This window comes from Danio rerio, chromosome 21 (assembly GCF_049306965.1).
Source record: "Danio rerio strain Tuebingen ecotype United States chromosome 21, GRCz12tu, whole genome shotgun sequence".
Classification (NCBI taxonomy): Eukaryota; Metazoa; Chordata; class Actinopteri; order Cypriniformes; family Danionidae; genus Danio; species Danio rerio.
In genome coordinates this window covers 35,979,686-36,001,966 of record NC_133196.1, presented here as the reverse complement: position 1 = coordinate 36,001,966, position 22,281 = coordinate 35,979,686, and the positions used below count along the sequence as shown (strand labels likewise).

The 22,281-nt window shown below is 35.0% G+C and overlaps 1 protein-coding gene across 13 annotated transcripts in view; it reads right to left on the bottom strand.

Moving 5' to 3' along the window:
• Positions 1 to 22,281, bottom strand: part of ndst1b (N-deacetylase/N-sulfotransferase (heparan glucosaminyl) 1b) — a 194,386-nt gene that overhangs the window by 115,935 nt on the left and 56,170 nt on the right. For all 13 annotated transcript variants that reach the window (XR_012396580.1, XM_073934933.1, XM_068215924.2 and 10 more), the window contains 1 exon segment: positions 5,150 to 5,251. The gene's annotated coding sequence lies outside the window, so the exon portion shown is untranslated.

Genomic DNA, 22,281 nt, shown 5'->3' with positions numbered 1-22,281 from the left:
AGAGTGGTTCACTTCCCGCGCGGCTCTAAAACGATCACTCTGTGCCACAAACTGAATGTTATTTACAACTTTACAACCTGTTATTCACAGCAAATGCAGGTTCTGTTCACTAACGTTCACTTCATTCACACGCGCCCACCCTTTCTGTGATAACACACTGAAGGTCAGCTCAAGTCACGTGTGATTTTGCGGTCACAAATACATTCCATGAAGACAGAAATGACATTTTTGAGGTGAATTATATCTTATAAATGCAGCATGTGACTCTTTCAACACCATTTGGAGGTGTCTACGTTGCTGAACAATGTATGTAAAACATACATGTGAAGATGTGAAGATTTGTGCGGCCACCATTGCTTCTCTCCTGAACTTGAAAATATGATTGACAGAATCGTAGAAATGCTGGATTAAGATCGCCCAGGGGTCGAATCGAGATTGCCATCTTTTCACGATTAATTGTGCAGCTCTGCAAGCTAGATATTCATGTATTAAAAAAATACAAGTTTTAGGGAGGTTATCAGTTAAAAAATGGCTTCTAAAGGCAAGCAAGTCCTCACTTCTTATGAAGTGGTAAAAAAAATCTCAATATCTGTGTATTATGCCTTGTGTACCTAGCGATGTTCACTACACTCATTTATTTGACCCAATAAAAAGAAAATATCTTTTCTTTAGAAGATGAAACGTCATATTTCAGATCATACAATAAAAGAGGATACAAGAACTCCAGCATCACTTAATGAGAGGAAATAACACGTCTGTGTTCTGTGAAACGAAGACACGCTGATGTTAGCCCATCTCTACACATCAAGAGATGCCTTTTTCACCCATTAATAATTCACTTCTACCGATGCCTCTCAATTATTTATGAAAGTTTATAATTCATCTTCACCTTCACTCTTATAAGGTGAAAAACAAAAGAGGAGTTGATGTAAAGATCAATGACGCCCGTGTGTATCATATCTCCATAAGTGAGCCTTAAACATCGCTACATATACTGTACATGTTCAGGTATGCATTATAAACATCTGAAAAAGGTTCAGTAGTGAATATTTGCAGCCATTTGAACCTAAATGATCAAATACAGCTTTCAGCAAAACAACACATTGGCAGAGCTTCAATTTGTTAAGGAATCTACGGTTTAATTTTTCATGCATTCCCACAGGCAGGAATGTGAACTGCGTGAGGGATACAGTCGGGCACGGCTCCAGATATTTGGCGGATCAGAAACACTGGTACCTTCCATCAGTGTGACTCATGTGTCTCTCTTTGTCTTTCTCAGAATCTAGAAGGGAAATGTTTCATAAACGATGCTTACAATCAGATGATGAACTTTGATTTGCAACCAAACAGACATTCTCAGGTGCTACCAAACAGTAAACAGAGCTGACACTTCATTTTAGCAGATCAAATAGAGACCAAAAATGCCTATGGAAGTCTCTAGTATGATTAAATTTAAGGTTTTTGACTCTTCTACATCATAAAAATACAGTCCCATATTATGTTTACAGTTATTTAAGAAATATGTCAAGTTAGCATACTTGCTTAGCTAAAAAATAATGTTAAAGGCAGGTATTCTCCTTTAATATGGTGCATCTAGGGCTAGACGATATGGCAAAAAAAAATTATATATATATATATATATATATATATATATATATATATATATATATATATATATATATATATATATATATATATATATTAGGGATGTAACGGTATTGTAAATACCGTCATACCGCAATATTAATTTTTTTCGATATTACCGTAGTCGCATGACTCGGTAAAACTATAGGTCTTCTGAGAAAATTTGCTCAGGCGAATGAAGCGAACGGGAGGTACCGGAAACTACAATTCCCATCAGCCCAGGCTTGGCCATAATCCCTTGCGGTCTGTTGTCGCTACAGACCCAGTAATGCGGAAATGGAGTGTGCTGCTAGAAGCGGGGATCAAAAAGAGCTGGAAAACCCTAAAGCGGGTGTTGTCGCCGCGCGCGTACTGAATAGTGGTGTTGTCGCGCGAGTTCTTATCAGCTGTGTTGTCGCGCGCGTACTGAATAGCGGTGTTGTCGCGCGAGTTCTTATCAGCTGTGTTGTCGCGCGCGTACTGTAAAGCGGGGACGGAGGGTATGTCGCGTCGCAGGGGCACTTTTGATCATTTTGGAAGGGAACTTTCTATCCAAGACTAAAAAGGGCATGTGCACTGCACAGGTTAAGCACTGTGTGTGCACGTGCCTGCAAGTTGGGGAATACGACTAATATCATGGGGACTGCAGAAACACAGCACACTGTTCAGATTGATGCAGACATGAGATCTCTATCTCACTCATGGTTTTTCCTCTCAAGTGGGGGAAAGACAATGCACAACGTTACCCACTGCTGTCAACCTGGGCCAAGTCATATCTCTCTTGTCCCAGAAACCTCAGTCCAAAATGAGAGGGTTTTTTTCTGTTGCAGGGGACATTGTACATACCCAGAGATACCAGCTTTTACCAGAAAATATTTATATGATAATTTTCCTTTAAACCCATCTCTATCTAAGTGAGTGAGTGATTAAATGTTGAATGTGATGAGTTTTCAACAATACGTCGTTGTTTTCAACAATTTCGGTCGATACGATATAACTCAGATATATATATGGACAATATTAAAAAGACAGAAAAAGCACACAATAGATATCTATACCTACAGATGTCTGCAAACTGAATTTACAAAGTCTATAATACCTCCAGGCTCTTATAATGTTTTTTTACAAAAAGTACAAAAAAATTAATGTTCACTTTTCTTTGTTTTTAGACCTTTAAAAACATATGTGTGTATATATATATATATATATATATATATATATATATATATATATATATATATATATATTTACATTTACATTAACACCCACACAAATGCGGGTAGATTTCAGCTTTGGTGGTTTAGACAAACATACCACTAGCCACTTTGGCTGGTTGATAATAATTTTTAAATTGTAGTTTTCCTAAAAGCAGGGTTCGACAATATAAGGATGGCCCAATATGCAAATGTGATCTTAAAAATCGAGAAGTAAAATAATTGTGATCATGCGAGCAGAAGAAAGCAAATGAATACCGAATGAGAGGATGATGATCACTCGCGCTAACAGCTGATGTGATGCGCGCAACTGCTTAAAACGCGTGCACGCGACTGCTTCACCAATGCGCGCTCCCGAATCGTGAAGCAACCGTGTCTGGAACAGGTTCTGGAAACGCAACTGTCATCGGTTTTCTTTTAAATAAACTAGACAAATAGTGATGAACATGCACCCACAGTCCTGATGCTTTTAAGAGCTCAAAACTTGTCTTTTTGTAAGCACAACCGGTTGCTTTCACTTTGAACAGATTATTAAATGGCCTAAAGTTAACCGCATGCAAGTAATCATTCTTTCATTATAACACGGTATGTTTCACCTGCTTTCATTTGCTTACGGTTTTATTTGCTTTTAATTTTGTTAAAATGGTTTAACTATTGTTTTTTTACAACATTACTTTAATGAGAAATGAACTCTTCATTTATGTGCAGTCAACTGGTGATCCGAGAGATAGCCACGACAGATTACTGTGCATATTTTTGATACATGACAATAGTTTTTTTTTCAAGTCAATTGCTTTTCTTTCTTTTTTTAAGAAATGTTTTGTTAAATAAAAAGTATAGTATACAGCTATACTTTGCTTGCTTTGACACATTAAAAATTTGTGGCTAAGAAATAATTATCGTTTCATGTGGTAATAAAGATAAATCGTTAATTTTGAGCTCTAAAAAAGTCATGTGAAATAAAAACTAATTGCAATTTAACACCATGACCATGAAACCATGACCTATTTGCTCATGCTCATTGAGCAAACTCATATTCGACGCACAAAAAGTAAATTGAATGAGGACGCATGTGGACATAACAAAAATTTAAATCAAGTAATTTTAGCTTGTCAAGGTCAAATTTACGCATATAAAACTTATTTTCCCAACAACAAAATTCTGGCTAGTGAAAATGCACAGTAACATTGGAAAACTACTAGCCACAGTGGCAGGCGATTAAAAAAGTTAATGTAAAGCCCTGTATATATATATATATATAGACTTTTTACAGGAAAACAAATATTATCAGACATCCAGTGAAAATTTCCTTGCTCTGCAAGCCATAATTTAGGAAATATTTAAAAAAGAAAACAAAAATAAATAAATCCAAGGGTGGCTAATAATTCTGACTTCAACTGTATACATATTAGAGCTGCACGCTATTGGAAAAATCTGATATTGCGCTATTTTATTTTTCTGCGATACATTTTGTAATATAAATACAGTTTCAGAGGATGATTTGAATAGCACTATTTGACAGTTTTCTGGGGAGTCTAGCATTCAGGTACAGAAATTGATGCAAAAAAATGCAAAAAAAGCTTTTCTTACTTTGTCTTGTTTCTAGCCCAAATATCAAAATAATCTTAGACCAAGTAAATATTGTTTAGTTTTTACCGTCAGAAGAAATAAGTGAAAATTAAGAGGTTTTGCTTGTTTTAAGGTAATTTATCTACTAGTGGGGTAAGTAAAATAATCTTGTTTTTGCAATGAAATGTAGATATTTGGACTGGAAACAAGACTACAATTCAGTACAAGAAAGTACAAAAATGCTTTTGCATATATAATTACAGTGATTAAACACAATTCTGTAGCTCCTTGTCAACTATAATTTAGACTGGACATAACATAGCTTTGCGATGTGATTATTGCGTATGCACAGTTTGCGATATCAATGTTGAAATGATATATTGTGCAGTTCTAATATATATATAGCTTGTTAACAACAGAGCTCATTTCAGAAATAAACTCAAAACAACAAACATAAATCAATTAGTCAATTAAAAACCACAAAACTATGTCATTTCTGCACAGGAAAATACTTCTGACTAGTTTATTTATGCGACTATTAACACACAGCATCAGGTCAGAAGTCAGTGCCAGAAGCGCCAACCAACCAGGTGCCCGTATTAAAAACTAAATTGTGTTAACTCAGTGTTGTGTCTCTTGACAGACATACAGCTGTTGTGAGCACATTACAGGAGACCGCAAGGCCACACAACAACAACGTTCCAACTGGTAAAGCAATAAACCCTGAGCGTCTCTCTTCTTACCTGTAGTTGACAGTGTGGTCCTCCCAGAATCTCATCAAAAGTGGCTCTGCTGGCCTGAGCTCAGGATCTGCAGGTGAGTCTTCCGAGACGCTGCAGGCATTCCTGCGAAACGAATCAGAGCGCATCGATTAACAAAGCAATAACAAGAGCAAGCAGGAGAGAATAGAAGAGACACTGCTGGTGGGCTTCAGACAGATTACCACCCAAGTTTTCCCAGAGAAAAACAGACCTTGCTCAGATTTATTCAATTAAAGCTACTGGACAGATTTAAAGGGTATAAAACAGAGGTGTTACGATACATTAATATTACAGTTCAGAATGTGGCTTGGTTTTAAAGTGACAGAGGAGAAGGACAAACAAAGGATAGCATTTATATCAAATAATAATTATTAAAAACAAGTTAAATGAACATATGATGCCTCCATCTTACTGCAGTCTATTCTGTAGTAATGCAAAAGATATTAGAAAAAAACATACTTAGAAAGGCAAAATTATTAGACCACTTGTGAAATGTATTAATAAAAAAATTATACATGCTCTTTAATGGAGACATTTACAGAACTATTTTTAATCAAAAATGATGGCACTGCCATTTTATTGTGCTTCATGTGTTTGTAAATAAATAAAATAAAAAAACTTAATTTAACATTATGTTGCTGTGTACCAAGAACAAAGTTAACAGAAGCTCAACTGCTGCCAGAATGATTATACAAGCAGATAAACTCACCTGACAATTAGTATTTATAGTTTGGAATAAAAACCATAAAATAAAAATAAGTTACACACTAAGGTTACAGGTTTGAAATGCATTAAACACTGTCATTGAATATTTACAAAGCTGAGCACAGCTGACCACAAGTCAGAGGATACAAAAAAAAGTAGCATACCCATGGCTAAAAACCCAGTTTATTTAGAGGACAAAATGGATTGTTTGCTTTTCCGGCAGTAGCTTTCCTTCATTATTTTTCAGATGCATGCGGAATATCAAACCATACCAATATATATGCTACTGTCCCACATTACAGGAGGTGGTTTCAATTTATGTTTGTGATACGGAAACATTTTAGATCTGCATGAAGCTCTGAGTCGCCACCTGCTAGTGTAATGATGAAGCTGATACGCTGCTCATTTAAACTGTCAAGATATTCTCAATGATGGTTTACTTCATTCATTTTAATTTGATCACTACCACTACTGCTTTATATGATCACTACTGCTTTATAACATTATTTGACACGATTAGATGTTAACTCAAAAATAACAAATCATGCATTTACTGCACAGTTTCATACCATCCTTTTTTGACAGACTACGCAAAATAAAATACAAATAAACTGTTGATTTAATCTATGAAATCCTGAAATCGAAGATGATCATTCAGCGATTTGACAGCTCTTAGCTTCTCAGTGAAGTAAGGCTCTGTAACTTGCTGCGACAGTTGAAAGCACATGAAAAAAGCCCTTGTTTTATAGCATTTTTACTCCAAACTAACTTAAGTCAAGTGTTTGAAATAAATCAGTGAGATTATTCTGTGCTTGTGTGTTTAATATGTCACAATGAATCAATAGAAGCAGTTAAAACCTCTGCTCTGTTTGATTTATTATGCCTCTTTGCATTTTCTGTGCTAGAGAGTAGATTTACAACTAATCACAGGGCCGGGTTTCCCCAACAAGATGTGCATGACAATCGCAGCTTTTGCTAAATCACGATTTCAATATCATTTAATCTTGCAGCCCTAGCAAAATCCATACATGAATTGCATAACTCAAAAACACAATCAAACAGAATGATCCACACACTCACACCAAGAAAATAAATTAAATGAACATACATTGTAGGGGTAATTTCTAATATACAGCGCAAGATGTCAAATTATTATCCAGTTATATTTTCTGCGGTCTTTCTTTTACTAGTATGTTGAAAACCCCTGTGTAAAATCTCAAGGGAACTGTGTTGTAATTTAGTCTCCTGGGTTTTGATGTCACGGCTCCAGAACTCTATAAGAAGATTAACTAACTGACCAAATAACAGCATGAGTGAGTCACTACTGCTCACTGCCTGGCTGAGGAGAAGGAGGAGATTGTTTGGAGCATCTCAACCCCAGTTACTGTCCACTAGAAGCAAGTCGATGTGAGATCTAATGTATGAATAATTCAAGAAGAATTTGCCCTGTTTTGATGCTCCACAGCTCCGTCAACCACAGGTCAATTTATCCAGTTTCTAGCAGAGCAGCCGGGGAACTTGAGGCCTGTGAAAACTCTTTAAATTGAGCTTTCATGCGTGAGCTACAGTTCGCGTTGTAGCCCCTAACGAGAGAAAACGAAAACAAGGAGCTCTCACAAATAGAGTAAACTCCACATCAATATCAGTACTGAGATGTGTGCTTTATCTCCAAAAAAGATACATTATCTTAGCAAGGCCACATTACAGCAGTGGGAGGAGAAATGTGCTGAATCCAAGCAGTTGGATTGGAGCCACCGAGGAATTGGCAATGACACTGTGGCGGCGCTGGATTTCTGCCAGCTTGTTAAAAAAAAAAAGAAAAGAAAAAGTCATCTTGCAGTCTGTCATCCTGGCATAGATGCTAGAAATTCATCAAGCGCCTTAAGCGCAGTTCCAAAAGGGTTAAAAGAAACACTTTTTTTTGTTTTTTCAGGAAAAATATTGGCTCAGTTTACAGCTCCCTAACCATTTTTAAATAAATTCAGCTGATCTTCAGGTCGAACCAGAGTACTTTTAGCTTGGCTTAGCACACATCACTAAATCAGATTAGACCATTAGCATCCCTCCACAAATGACCGGAGTTTCTGTAATTTTACTGTTTAAAGCTAGGTTCTTCTCTAGTTTCGTTGTGTACTTATACTGAGGAAAAAGGAAAAGTTGCTATTTTATAGGCTGATATGACTAGAAACTATGATCTCATTCCAGTGTAATAGTCAAGAAATTTTGCTGCAGCATGCACAATGATGAGTATAATTTCTAGCCTTATCGCCTTAGAAAATAGAAACTTTTACCCTTGGTAGGGCTGTGCAATTAATCAAAATTGAATCACAATCACAATTTGAAACACTGCAATTAGTTAAATCGCAAGATGTTGCAATATAAAATATTTAAACAGTTTATGTAAACAAAAATAAGGAATAACTTCTGAGGTAAAGTGCTTCAAAACCAGTCCTCTATGCTTCAGAAAATTAAACAAGCTAGACATTCTAAATAGCATCGCAGACATAGTATTGGTTGTTGTAAACTATGCCACGTTATACGAAAAGAAAAGATTTAATCTTGTGTCACTATGTCCATTTGTCATTTACAACTCCCCACGACAACCTATGTCAAGGAAATTGTGCCGAACTCGAGTGATCTGACTGGAACTTTATAACTAAGCAATTGAGTGAGCACACTTTCGTTCTGCCGAATCAGAATTGAGCAACTGAACCACGCCCACAAAAAAATATATATAAATAATGAATATGAAAGTGCTGACAAGTGTGATGGCATCTGTTGTTTCAGGGTCATTAATAGACAAATTAATATCAAAGAAAAACAGAGAGAAAAACAGTGAGAATATTTTGGTTTCAAAGTCACAAACAACCAACAAAAGCAGGTCATTTTTAAGAGGTGTCACAGAATTGTTGCCACGGCTTACAGATTATTGAGATGAAGCTTTAATAAAATCGGAAATCAAATTGCAATATGTGTAAAAAAAAATAATATTTTCGCCACATCGCAAAGCCCTAATCCTTGGTATCTTGGAGCCTATTCCATAATCCAAGTTTACAGAAAAAACAGGATTATTTTGGTAAGTCAAGTCTATTAATGACGGATTCAGGTTCATAAATCAAATTCATGATAGTTCAAACTCAGTTACTCTGGCAACTTAAGTTGGGAAACTAGCCTGGTCCGGGGCAGACTAATTCTTTTTCTAACTCACTTAACACACGCACGCACACATATATTCAGGAGCAAATTAAAAATCCTGCAGCTTGTTCATTGTACCCATCATTTTAAACTTAATGTAGTGACGTTAAGCACATTACGAATGTTACAAGGTGCCAGCAACGCATTAACTTCTTTCTTGCACGCAACAATTGGCAGTAAGCTTAGTGCGCATTCTCTCCTTCTCTCGTATGCGCGCAAGAACAATTTCAATGTATTGTGACAAATATTAATTTAACCTAAATAACGGCCATATTTTAACATCTGCAATTTCCTGTCAGCCTTCTGTCTTGCTTTGTTGCAAGCCGTACTGTAGTTTTTGATAATTATGTTTAAATTATTTTATGTTGAACTCTGAAAACAAATGCGGCTCACTCGCTGTAAACAGCTGCGTCTCATTTCAGAGCTCTTTTAGTTCTCGTTGCCATCGTAGTACACAACATAATCAATGCATCTTCGCTCAACTTTCAGAGTTTCACGACAATAATGTGCACGAGCTATTATCTAGATTATTGAAACTGAACTCAGATTAGTTAGATCAAATGATCTTCAACTTGCTGTTATGGAACCAATTTAAGAGTGGACGTTTAGTTTGACTTATTAAAGTCAGGTTTTTGACTTTAATGTCCACTTTTTTTAAAAATCACTTTTATTAAATAGGCCCCTGGTCTTGAAGAGTCAAGCTTTAAATAGGAAAACTATTGAAACCTTTTGTCATTTTGGAGTGAGATGCTAATGGTCTAATCCGATTCAATGTTCTATGCTAAGCTAATTTAACCTAAACAGGGCTCAAAATAGCAACCATTTTAGTCGCATATATGTGCCCAAAATTTTATTTATGCGACCTCAAATTATATATCGAGCATTTGTGTGAGTGCCTAAAATTGTTGCCGTGTAACCAGTTTTCACTGCATGTTTATATTTAGGAGACATTCACGCAGAATGCATCTTTGCAGCTCATATATTTTGGTGGGTGCGACTAAATTTTTAAAGTTAAGAGCATCAGTGCTACCAAGCAATAAGATTAATTTTGAGCCCTGCTAATAGTGCTCCAGCCAGATATGGAGACCAAATTTAAACTGTTTAACTCTACGGGATTTGTAAAATGAGAAAAAAGTGGAGTGCTACTTTACGGTAATGGTGATCTGTCTCAAGCAGGCCATAAGAGATTCAGCAGATTCGCACAAATGCTGATGCACAATCGCTCAAGCGAAGGATATCTATGTGTGCTCTAATGACCACTCTCTAATCAAGAGTCTCGTGTAGAGCGGACAAGAGTGGCTAATTACAATCAAAGGTGAATGAAATCAGCACCGGGACCCGTCATCAGAGGAATGATGGCCAAGAGCAGAGATAGAAAGAATGGTTATTGCAGCTGTTTGGGGGCCAAGACCTCTTATATATCCGGCTGGCTAGAGCCACTTCACAAGAGCATCAAAACACAGTGTAGGTGAGCACGAGGAATGGAGCCAAAAATAACAACTTCACACTTCACTGGTGCCTGTGTGGACAGCTGAGGCCGTTCCTCACCGCCTCACACAACTGCTGCAGGCTCGCTTTCCAGACAAATGCACATCTGCGGGTTATTAAGGGAGTTTTTAAATCCTCATTGAATTAACAAGAAACTTTAAGAAGTATCATTGCAAGAGTTATTGTAAACAACAAGCAAAAGTCTGAATTGGAAAGGTGTTTACATGAAGCTATAAGTGGTGTGCTATATTTTTTGTCTTATAATTTTGTTAATGTTTTGTTGGTTTTTAATGACATCATCAAATATGTTAATCATATTGAGAGTGGAAAAGCAGGTCATATAATTCCCATGTACTGTATAATTCAAATTATGAAACCAGACATTTTATAGTAAATTGGTACACAAAATGTTTCACATGAATGTAGAGATTGCTTTACCTATACAATCTTGTTTGTCATTGACACAAGCATCATCTGACTAAACCATTATCGAAAATTGTAAATTGATCAAATTCATGCCTTCGGCTTGTGATCTCTTTTCCTGTGCCCCTCGCCAAAACAGAAGATGCTTTGCTCTTTATCACGGTTCATATCCCTGAAGCCAGGATATCACTACAGAGCCACATACCACAATATAACCATTTCCCCTGCTCCCCCGCGTGTGCAAAATGCCAAGATGTTACAGAAGAAAAAAAAGCATTCACTAAACAGCTGCTCTAAACTTTTGGGGTGGTTGTGTTATCTAGAGCTCTTTCTTTACAATGACAACAGTGAAGTATTACCTTTAGCGAAAGGCATTTATGCTTTTCTGCTTCAGACAGAAAATCATTTAAAAACTGACAAAATGTCACAAACATTGTCCCTGGGCAACGACTTCAATATTCCATCAACCACAGGGCGAGATTTCCATTAGGCTTCATTATTCTGTGAGTAGGGGACAGTTGACAGCAACTCAAGGCATCGAGTTTCTATAACATCCAATACTTTGCATTTAAAAGGTCTGTGTCTTGGAAAAGAAGAGCGTTTTTAAGTTCAAGAATTTGAGCTATGCCACCATACCAAATTTAACATGCAGAGTTTAGCTAGTCATAACAGAGCGATTTACATTGTAGAACTGCCTTGTTTACCTTACCTAAGGTTCAAAAAGATACTAGGATGTAAAACGTCATGAAACCATGCCATACTAGGTTAAGTAGAATAATATTGACTAAACAAATTTAAACAGGATTAAAACAATTTAAAAGGCACCTATGATGAAAATCAACTTTTGTAAGTTGTTCGGACAGAGTTGTGTGTAGGTATAGTGTGTCCACAGTAATATTGAAGTGTTTTAAACCTAACAAGTCTCTTTTTTTTATTTCCTGATGCTAAAATAGGACCAAAATCCCAGTGATTTTGGGGCCCACTGCAACGTGACGTAGGAGTGTGGTTTCCCCTGCCCACCAAATTGATTGACAGGTGCCATTTTTCTATAAAAACAAAACAGAATGGGGAAACTGGGATTTAAGTATTTATTACATCTCTCTGTGATTTTTTTTTACGTTTTAAAGTTTTAAGTTTTTAAAACAGAGCATGTTTGTAATAAAGATAGCAAAATCGATATATAAATCTTAATAACTATAATCCCCACAGCCGCATGGTGTTAGTAAACGCTGGTGTGTGTGTGTGTGTGTGTGTACTGCAAACAGCATTTGCGTGAGACTCATCATTTAGAAAGGCTTGAATACACTCCAACCACAAACAAATCAAATAAACGTACTTGGTATTTTTAACTAATGAGCTGTACATCAGCTTTATCTGAGTCTGTCTGTCACTGACTGCTGTTTATCTGATGCAACACATGATGAAAAGCAGACACGCAAGTGGGAACAGAGGGCAAAGAGAAGCAGCTAATTTTTATTAAAAGCCACAGGCAACAAAAACAGCTACAGTGTACTCTGAATAGTCAGATTCTGAAGGCTATAATAAATAATCTGATGGATATTTTGAACTGAAACTTTACAGACACATTCTGGAGACACCAAAGTTTTTCACAAGTCAGTATGTTAGTATCAGTATTATTTGTTTTTGGGATATGTATAAGCTAGTGTGCTCCAAAACAGTAACAAAGTTTGTGTTTAAAAGAAATAAAACTTATATAAAGCTTGTGGTTTGTCATTTCTGCCTAAATATATTAATGGTTTTGTGCACGTCAACCCTTATTAAAATTTCTCATCACATCATAACCAATTAAAACGCTCTCTAATATCCGACATGCCACACCCCTTTCAAGATGCTTCTCCTTTGCTTTACATTTGATGCACTTGCGCTCAACCACTCTCACTAGCAGAGCGGTGATAAAACAAAACGCTATTGGCTGCTTGTTTTGTTTTTTTTAAGGGAAGGAGCTACACTATGTACCACCCTCTTTTCATATTTTGGTTGAGCTTACGTCAAACACTGAATAAAAATGGCCATTTCAAATCACTTCACAGGACCTTTAAAGGACATCAGTAATCGAATTATTTGACAAATTATTAAATGGTGGACTTTAACTGCTGTTTGGCTCTTTCATTCAGGGAATTCATTCATGCCCCTTGTGACAAACAAGATAATTGATTCGAGGAACTGCTCTAAGCGTGTATTTTTTATGTAATATTTGTTACTGCACGGCGAATGAGAGAAAAAAAACTCTGCATTTCCCGGAAACTTACATGCACTCGGCAGGCAGCGTCAGAAAGCCGTGTGTGTTATTCCTGTCACAAAATGTGGTTTATACTCTGTGTAATAGTTAGTTCGATACGAATTAACAAAGACCACTGGTCGCTCATTTACCAATCTGTAGAAACAGGACAATCAACATCTACTAGAGCCACATCTTTATTAAGAGGAGATGAGCTGCAAATCCGGATCTCACCATTTCCAGATGAGAAAAGCTCTCGGGGTAGACAGTGTTCCTTAAGGCTGATTTATACTTCTGCGTCAAACGCCAGCGTATGCTATGGCGTTGACGCATAGCCCTTCGGCGTGGCCGTCGGCGTCACGGACCTGCACCTCTCAAAAAAATGTACTCTGTGATTGGTCGGCTTGGTAGCTCTGAAGAGTCAGGGCGGGACCGAGAGCTGCACGAATGGCGTGAGCTCAATAGAGCGATTGTTTACAAGTGTGGAGTCCTGTGAATCCAGGAAGTGTTCAGGAAAAGCAAAACAGCAGCGAAGAAACTCGACACAGAGGAACATTTACACCTCACTGCCAACTAGCGTTTCGGAAGTGTTAATGCAGACCAACGAAGACCGCGCGCAGAAATATAAATGCACGGCTACGGGCGTTGCATGCGCTGTGGGTTACGCCGGTCACTTGACGCAGAAGTATAAACCAGGCTTTAGACACGTATTGTTGTTGAGCATCGCATGCACTGTAATCCATACGTGAGTCCAGCTGCGCTTTCATAGAGAGAAAATGAAAAAAAAAAACTTCACTGCAGCAAATTATAAAAGCAACACGGCTTGTTTTGGTAACACAACGTGGTGTCTCTCTGCCGTCTGAACACTGTAACATTAATGAAAAATAATGAAGTTGCACAATAGAGCGCGCTGATTGGTTTGAACCAAGTCTTACTCGTGCAGCACACTTAAAAACGTAATAAGGCCCTTCCAGGTACAGAAGTCCAGTCTACACGCTGGAATACACGCTAAGATCTCATAAATCATAAAACTTATGATTTATTTGCTTGCAACAAAACCAAATAAATTATAAAACAACAAAAACAAGAACCAAAACAAATATGCAAGATCAACTATGGCTGGGTCGATAAACAATATCACATCGAATCGCGATAAAATTCATGTCAATAAAAATTATAAGCTAGGGACTTTTTTTTACTATGAGCCAATCACACTGCAGAAATGTGACAGTTGGGAATCTAAAAGTGTGTTGATATTAGAGACGCACCCAATTTTCGGCCACTGAATTGGCCTAAAATACGTTATGCCATTTACAATATGTTATGACCCTCTAATTTTTGTGGTTTCAGTCATTGTTGGTTGAAAACATTAATAACTTGCATCGAACAATACATTGTTATCATTCAATATGGAAAATAATTATCAAGATTGCGTTTTTGCAATATCGCCCAACCCTAAAATAAAAAAAAACATTAAATGATGATAACAACATAATCAAAAATCATCCCAATAAAATAAAAATATCCAAAAACAAAAAAAGAAAATTGAATGAAACCATTACAAGACAGATAATAAAATAAAAAAAACTAATGCCAAAAACAGCGAAAATAAAACGAAACTAAAACAAACCTTGTAAAAAAATAAAATAAAAAAGCAACACAAAAAAAAAATATATATATATAAAAAAAACAAACAAACAAACGATAAAAACAAACAAAACGTACAAATAACTCACTTAACTCGTAAAAAGGAAAAACTATTTATGGCTATTCAAAAACGAAAAACTATATAGCCTTTAAATGTGTATATCTGTAATAAGTTTTTGCAGGCTAGTAGCATACAGATACCTCGGCTGAACAGACACAGGCTAAAAGCTGCATTGCTTCGATTTCCTGAGGTATCTCTCACTCTGCAGCGAGTGCTAATAACTGTTTCACGTTCATTCCTAGCAGCCCATAAGAATGCAAGCAGACGGAATTAATACGTTTAGTAAACATTATGTCTTGGGTCACTGCACAGAGCTGCTCCGATCATTCATAACGCGAGATCCCCATCTTGGATATCAGTGGAGAAGTAATGGTTTTTGGGGCTGGAATGCAGCTCGCAGCTGTCTGGCTAGATCAGCAGTTCGAGAGGCTGACAGAGCAGGAGGAGCTGGAGGCCTTACAACTCTGGATCCATGCATCGCTGGCTTGGCCTTCTTCACAATGGACCCTGGCACAAGTCCAGGTCCTTTCCCAAATCCAGGTGGCAGCTTATGTGTGCACTGAGACAAGGCCTCAACAAATGTGTTTGTGATAGTTTTATAATATCGCAATATTAAGCTTTTTTATTATATAGTATGCCCATTTTCACAAGACACAAAATACATGTGTCTGAAGTTTCAGTTTAGAATACTAGACAGATAATTTAACATACCTCAACAAATGTGCCCCTTTTAGGCATGAATTCAAACACCCTGTTTTCATGCAGGTCCCTTTAAACAAGTGATGCCCAAACTAGGGTCCACAGGCCAAATTTGGCCCATTGGTAACCTTTGATTTGGCTCGCCATCCTATCTGAAATAAGAAGGACAATGATGGGGATGGTTTTAAGATTGTCAATTCAAATTTAATGTAACTCTTTGTTTGTTTTATTGTTAAAATCTAACTGAAATTAAATTAAAGGATTTATCTTACCCCAGTTCACCTACATAGAATATTTCCATTGTTTCCGCTACATTCATTCTTCCATGGCGGGGTGCCACGCCAAAATTCATCCCGCCACGGCTACATTACAGCTTCTCATTCAAAACATAGAATTTTTTTAATAGCGGGTAATAATCGCACCAAAACGTATTAAAGGGTAAACTAAATCGTACTTAAGCAGCATTTATTTGTGAGCGCACAAGATCTGCGCGCTCTTGAAGTGGCTTATATTTGAGGGGGCATGCAAGAAGTTTTGTGCACGAGCACAGGAAATAGGCGCGCAAGCAAAGAGTTCCACATGCTGTAGGCTATTACATAAATGCGATCTCGACTTCTAATACTGCGCTCACGACATTTGTCATTGAAATAATGCCACAGGACAGGAATTTGGGAGATCTGTGTAAAAAAAAAAAAAAAAAAAAAGGCCTGTCGCCACAGCTGGAAATAATCCTAAAGGAAACACTGAATCTCCCAATTGTTCCCAGCTCTGTTTCAAATGTAAGGTAGACATTGGCATAGTGATGTATGCAATTTAAGATTGCAACAAAATGAACTGGAAAGAGATCCCCAAAATGTTTCTAAAAATAATTGGAAAAATTTTTGCTTTGTCCCCAAAGGTATACCATCTGAATTGTACATCAGAACTGTGTCTTGATCGTGACAAAGAATGTGTATTGAATTTTGTATATATTTGGCCAAAAAATGTATATTATTATGGTCAATTGCTCAGATACCTTCAGTCAATATGTGGCTGAGTCAGGCAACCTAAAGATCTGAGGTGTTCTGGTGCATTTAGTCCTCCTTCTGGATTTGTCTTGAGGATACTCAGTGACTAAACTTGTTTTATAATCTTTGCTTTGAAGCATTTGTAAGAAGATCTAACAAAAACTGCTGTACTTGTTATTATGAGATACCAGTACCACTGTTAATCTATTGGGAAAAACAAAACAAAACAAAAAACTTCCATTTTCACACACAATGACATTTTTGTTGAGCATGTGAGTAAAATGGCCAATCAGCGGTGTTTAAGAATGCGATCAACAGCGCTAAAATGTTAGTGGGATATGGACATTTTTAAAATCTTAGTACTGACTGGTAAATTCAGTATCTTGAACCACAAAAGTAGTAAAGTAGTACACTGTTAAGTTACCCAAAATATTGATTTAAATTCGAATTTGGTTTAATGATCTATTACAATGGCTGTTTGAGTCGCTTCTCAATGAACTACAGCTGTAGTAAAAGCTGCACATGATGTAATTTCATATATTACTAACATATATTAACATATTCATATATTAATAACATATATTAACAAGGTTTTACTTCAAACTCATCTCATAACTACAGTTGAGTGTTTGAAATAAATCCTTTAATGAGACTAAGCAGTCACTGAAATCAATGTATGCAGTTAAATCTTCACTTTATTCAGCAAGTGCTGAATTCTGCAAAATTATATTGTTTCCAATTTCTTTGCTTTCTTTTGAAGTGTCATTCTTCTAGTGATCTACACACGGCCTGTCAAACAAAAGACAAACACAACCATAAATGAGTTCACACAATTATTCGAATCCACAAGAAGTGTGTTTAGTCAGGAGCCATGGGTATTAATTGAGCTATGTCTGTTTGTGCTTGTGACTGTCAAATTACTTGTAGCTGTTGACTTGTATTTAGTGAATTACAAAAAAAAAAAAAAAAAAAACTGTTTCAGCTTCAAAATCTTCTTAAAAGGCGTACTGACAAAAACAGGTCACCTATATAGTGGCATTTTTGAGGGAACTACCCCAAGTCTAGCTTACATGATCACCTTGTCACAGTCGCAACAAGCTTGCTTGGTTTGGGACTTGTGGATTTGTGGACATCATTGGATTTGTTCTTCTGTGTTTGGGATTTCAGCAGTGAAATTTAAAATTACACTGAACTGAACTGAGCTTGGACACAATCTACATGGTAAAAGAGCTAGAGAAAAAAGATGAACTGACTTGAATTGAACGGGATACATACATTCAAAAATATGCTTTTTCAGATCACAAATTTCGCTCACGAGTGCCATTCATTTCTGCTGTTCTTGCGTAAATCCACCAGAGACTGCTGTTAACTGATTGACAGACAGATTCCCCTATCCACCACCTTCCTTAAACCCAACCAACAGTATTTTCAAAAGAAATGCAGTAAAAGTAAAAGCCTTGCATCCGCCTGAAATTTTACCACATTTTTTACCTTACCACGTTCTCATCATTATTATCATTATTATCATTACTTGTTTATTATTATTATTATTATTATTTGCCTTTAGTTTTTGTTTTGCAAAATTGTTGTATTATTTTAAAAATAACATTTAAATATAAAATAAATTTAAATGTATTTAACAAAACAGACAAACAAACAAAAAAATTAAAATGAAATAAAATATTTTTTCATTTTACTTTATTTTATTTTTAATTTTTTTATTTCTTTATTAAAAAAATAAAATAAAATAATAAAGCACACAAACAAACAAACTAACAACAATTTTAAATAAAATAAAAATAAAACAACATTTTCTTTATTATTTTTTAAAATAAATTAAAATCCTACTTACGGATGGCTTTTTTAAATGACAAGGTTCAAGTCACACCATAACAGTTCGTTTTAAAGATGAAATGCAGCCATATGTAGCTCTGACTACATAATTTCCAGAAATGTTTACAAGACTAAATTTTCACAATGAGCCTGTGTTGTGTGTATCTGTAGAAATATAGAAAACCTGGAATTAGTGATAAACCTTTAAGTGACATGAAAATCTAAGAAAAAATATTAATAAAAAAAACTTAAATTGTGCGTAATATATAGCAAAATTAAAAGATAGCATGTTTTGAATTTTATCCATTTGACAAACCCGGAAAGCTTCTCTGATTTGATTATTATACCAGATCATAGTCACACTTAAATTATATCAATAAGAAATAACAGTGAATAATTCCCACGCTGCATTTAACAAGTACAGCAAAGACATTTTTTAACAGGCAGAAGAAAAACAAAGAATATTGTTAGTAGATGCAAAGCTTAATTTGGCCTATACTATTTATTTAATACACACTGTTCAAACGCAGAATAGAGTGTGTCTAAGGGAACGTAACCTTGAAGAGTTCACCATAACAGACGAGCAGGACTCACATGAGAATCAAGGCTAAATCTGCTCTCTGATTATCATCACATAATAACGGCCTCGCAGTAGGAGGTTTTTGTGTAGGTAGGTGCACATCTCTGGAGAGGATTTCAACTGAACAACCACCTCCAGACTGCCATGAATAAAAACCTAAAAGGGGGTACATCAGAGCTGGCTTTATTATATATATATATATATATATATATATATATATATATATATATATATATATATATATATATATATATATATATATATATATATATATATATATATATATATATATATATACAATTTTCGCAGATCACCACTCAATTTTACATTTCTTATACACACACACACACACACACACACACACAAACCATTCTTAAAATCCCAAGCATTTCTGGCAGAATAAATCTGGATGAAGCTCATCACGACTGGCATTCACAAACTGTGGGCACCTGACTAGTGGGTGGTAAAAAAAAAAAAATCAAATCTATAAAAGTAAAAGCTTGGCTGAATTATATTCACTTATACTTCCTAATTTAAATGATGTGTGGGGATAACAATTTAGGACAGATTTTAATTGACTGATCAACAGACAGTAATTTAACGCTGCCCAGTGATGGCATAAACTTCAAACCACAGCATCTCAAGGCATATTTGAAGAGCAAAAGGTCCAGCTGGATTTCAGAAACATCCATATGCATTTATGCATAAATATGCAGCACATAAGCCTGCTTAACTTTGCACAAGTATATTCTAGGGATGTGGGATATTTTAACATCATATATGCTATCAGCTGATATTAAAGATTTTGTTTTGTTATATATCAGCAAAAATGGATATTAGATCTTAAATTCAGTTCAAGACATTTGATTTTATTTTTATGCATTTAGATTTATTTAGCCAAGCTAGTGCATATAAATATAAGTTATATAACTATTAACATCATTGCCTTCTTACATATGGCAGTTTTTGTAGTTAATATAATATAACATAAAATAAAAATAAAGGCTGTTCATTCTGCTGTGGTCAACCCTGATAAATCAAATGATAGTGAGTGAGTGTAAGTAAAAAATAAATAAATAAATGTAAATAAAAATGAAATAAAAATAAAATTAAATAAACATTTTAATTTAATTTAATTTATAAATTAAAATTTTAAAATATAAAATAAATTAAATATGAAAAAATATTACAACAAACAAAAAAGCAATGAAATCTCAAGTAAAATAATAAACTAAATAAAAATGTAAATAAAATAAAAATATATATTTAATTTTATTTAATACTTAAATTTATATTTGGATTATTTGGAACCTAGTCTTTTCCCTATCATGCTAAAAGAAATATTGTATCTGTATTATATGAAAAATAAGAAATGCTTTTAGTCCTTTTTTTGAACAGTTTTATTTGGGGTAGTCCTTTTTATATAATCTGAGCTTTTTGTGTTTTTTTTTTTGTTTTGTTATTTTTTTCTTTTTTTCCTCTCCATTGTTTTGTTTGACTAGTTTTCTATGCATGTCTTTTGAATATGCATTGTTATGCCTATACTATTGAGAAAATCCAATAAACATAATTAAAAAAAATTATTAATTATTTAATTAAAAATGACAAAACATAACAATTTTAAATAAAATAATTTAAAATGAAACATTATTTTAATTTAAATTAAAAATAAAATAGAATAAACAACATTTTTTTTTTATTTAAAATAAAAATAAAACAATAAAGGGCGAAGCAGTGGTGCAGTAGGTAGTGCTGTCGCCTCACAGCAAAAAGGTTGCTGGTTTGATCCTCGTCTCAGTTGGCGTTTCTGTATGGAGTTTGCATGTTCTCCTTACGTTCGTGTGGGTTTCCTCCGGGTTCTCCGGTTTCCCCCAGAGTCCAAAGACATGCGGTACAGGTAAATTGGGTGGGCTAAATTGTCCGTAGTGTATGAGTGTTTGTGTGATTGTGTGTGTGGATGTTTCCCAGAGATGGGTTGTGGCTGGAAGCGCATTAGATGTGTAAAAACTAGCTGGATAAGCGACCCCGGATTAATAAAGGGACTAACGTGAAAAGAAAAGGAATGAATGAATAAAACAATAAAAGATTTAATCAAAATAAAAAAAATACACATTTTATTTTTATTTCTATTTTTATAAATTTATTAAATAATTATTTTATTAAAATGATAAAATAAAAAACAAACAAAAACATTAAACATTTTAAATAAAATAAGAAAAAACTATTTAAATAAAATTAAAAAAATGTTTTATTTTATATTTTAGAATTTTGTATTTTTTAAATTTATTAATCAATTATTTTATTTAAAAATGATAAAATAAAACAAACAAACAAAACATAAAAATTGTATTATTAATGTTAATAATTAAAATATTTATAAATTAAAATAATTACAAAATAATTCAGATAATGATTCATTTAAATAAAATAAAAATAAAACAAAATAAAATAATAAAATAAAATATAATAAAGCGCAATATATTGTCAAAAGTTTTGCAGCATTTTCTTTGAAGGAAAATTCTTTTTTGAGGAGAAATTTTTTTTCCGAGTTTATTTTAAAAAACAAATCTGGAATTACTTTTTTCTATACTTTCAGTTAACTATAATAAGCCATTTAACATCTAATTATTTACATTTTTCATTTGCAGAGACAAAATGCAAGCCAGAAATCTTAATAATTTAATCCATATCAACGTTTCAATGTTGAACATGTGACTTCCCATGTGAAAAGCATTTGTGGATTTAACTCTCCCCAACATGTTGAAATCGTCATCCGAACACATGATTTCTATCACCGAGCAGCCGCACAAATGTATTTTTACTTCGCTCCACATGAGAAACAATTACCACCCAATTACGACTATACATTCTAAATGGAATCTTCATGCAGCACTGAACAGCCTCCTTGACAAACTATCCCCCATTTCTATTAGCTAATGGTGGCGGCTCATGGAGGAATTATGGAAAACCGGCCTGCCGATGACCGTAAGCAGGTCATCTCGTCTGGATCTTCCCGTATCATCCACTCTAGTGATCCGGTTTATCAGGTGATCGCCTCTGACCCATGTCATTTAGCAAATAGCAAGGAAATAAAATAACCTTTTATACTGCATTCATATTGATGATACATTCGCAAATGTAATCTTATCCAGATCTTCCTCATATCAAACCCTGTTCTCATTTATTTAAAACCAATCTTTGAGAGGGGAGCAAAATGACCGACCCGTCAGCTTTTCC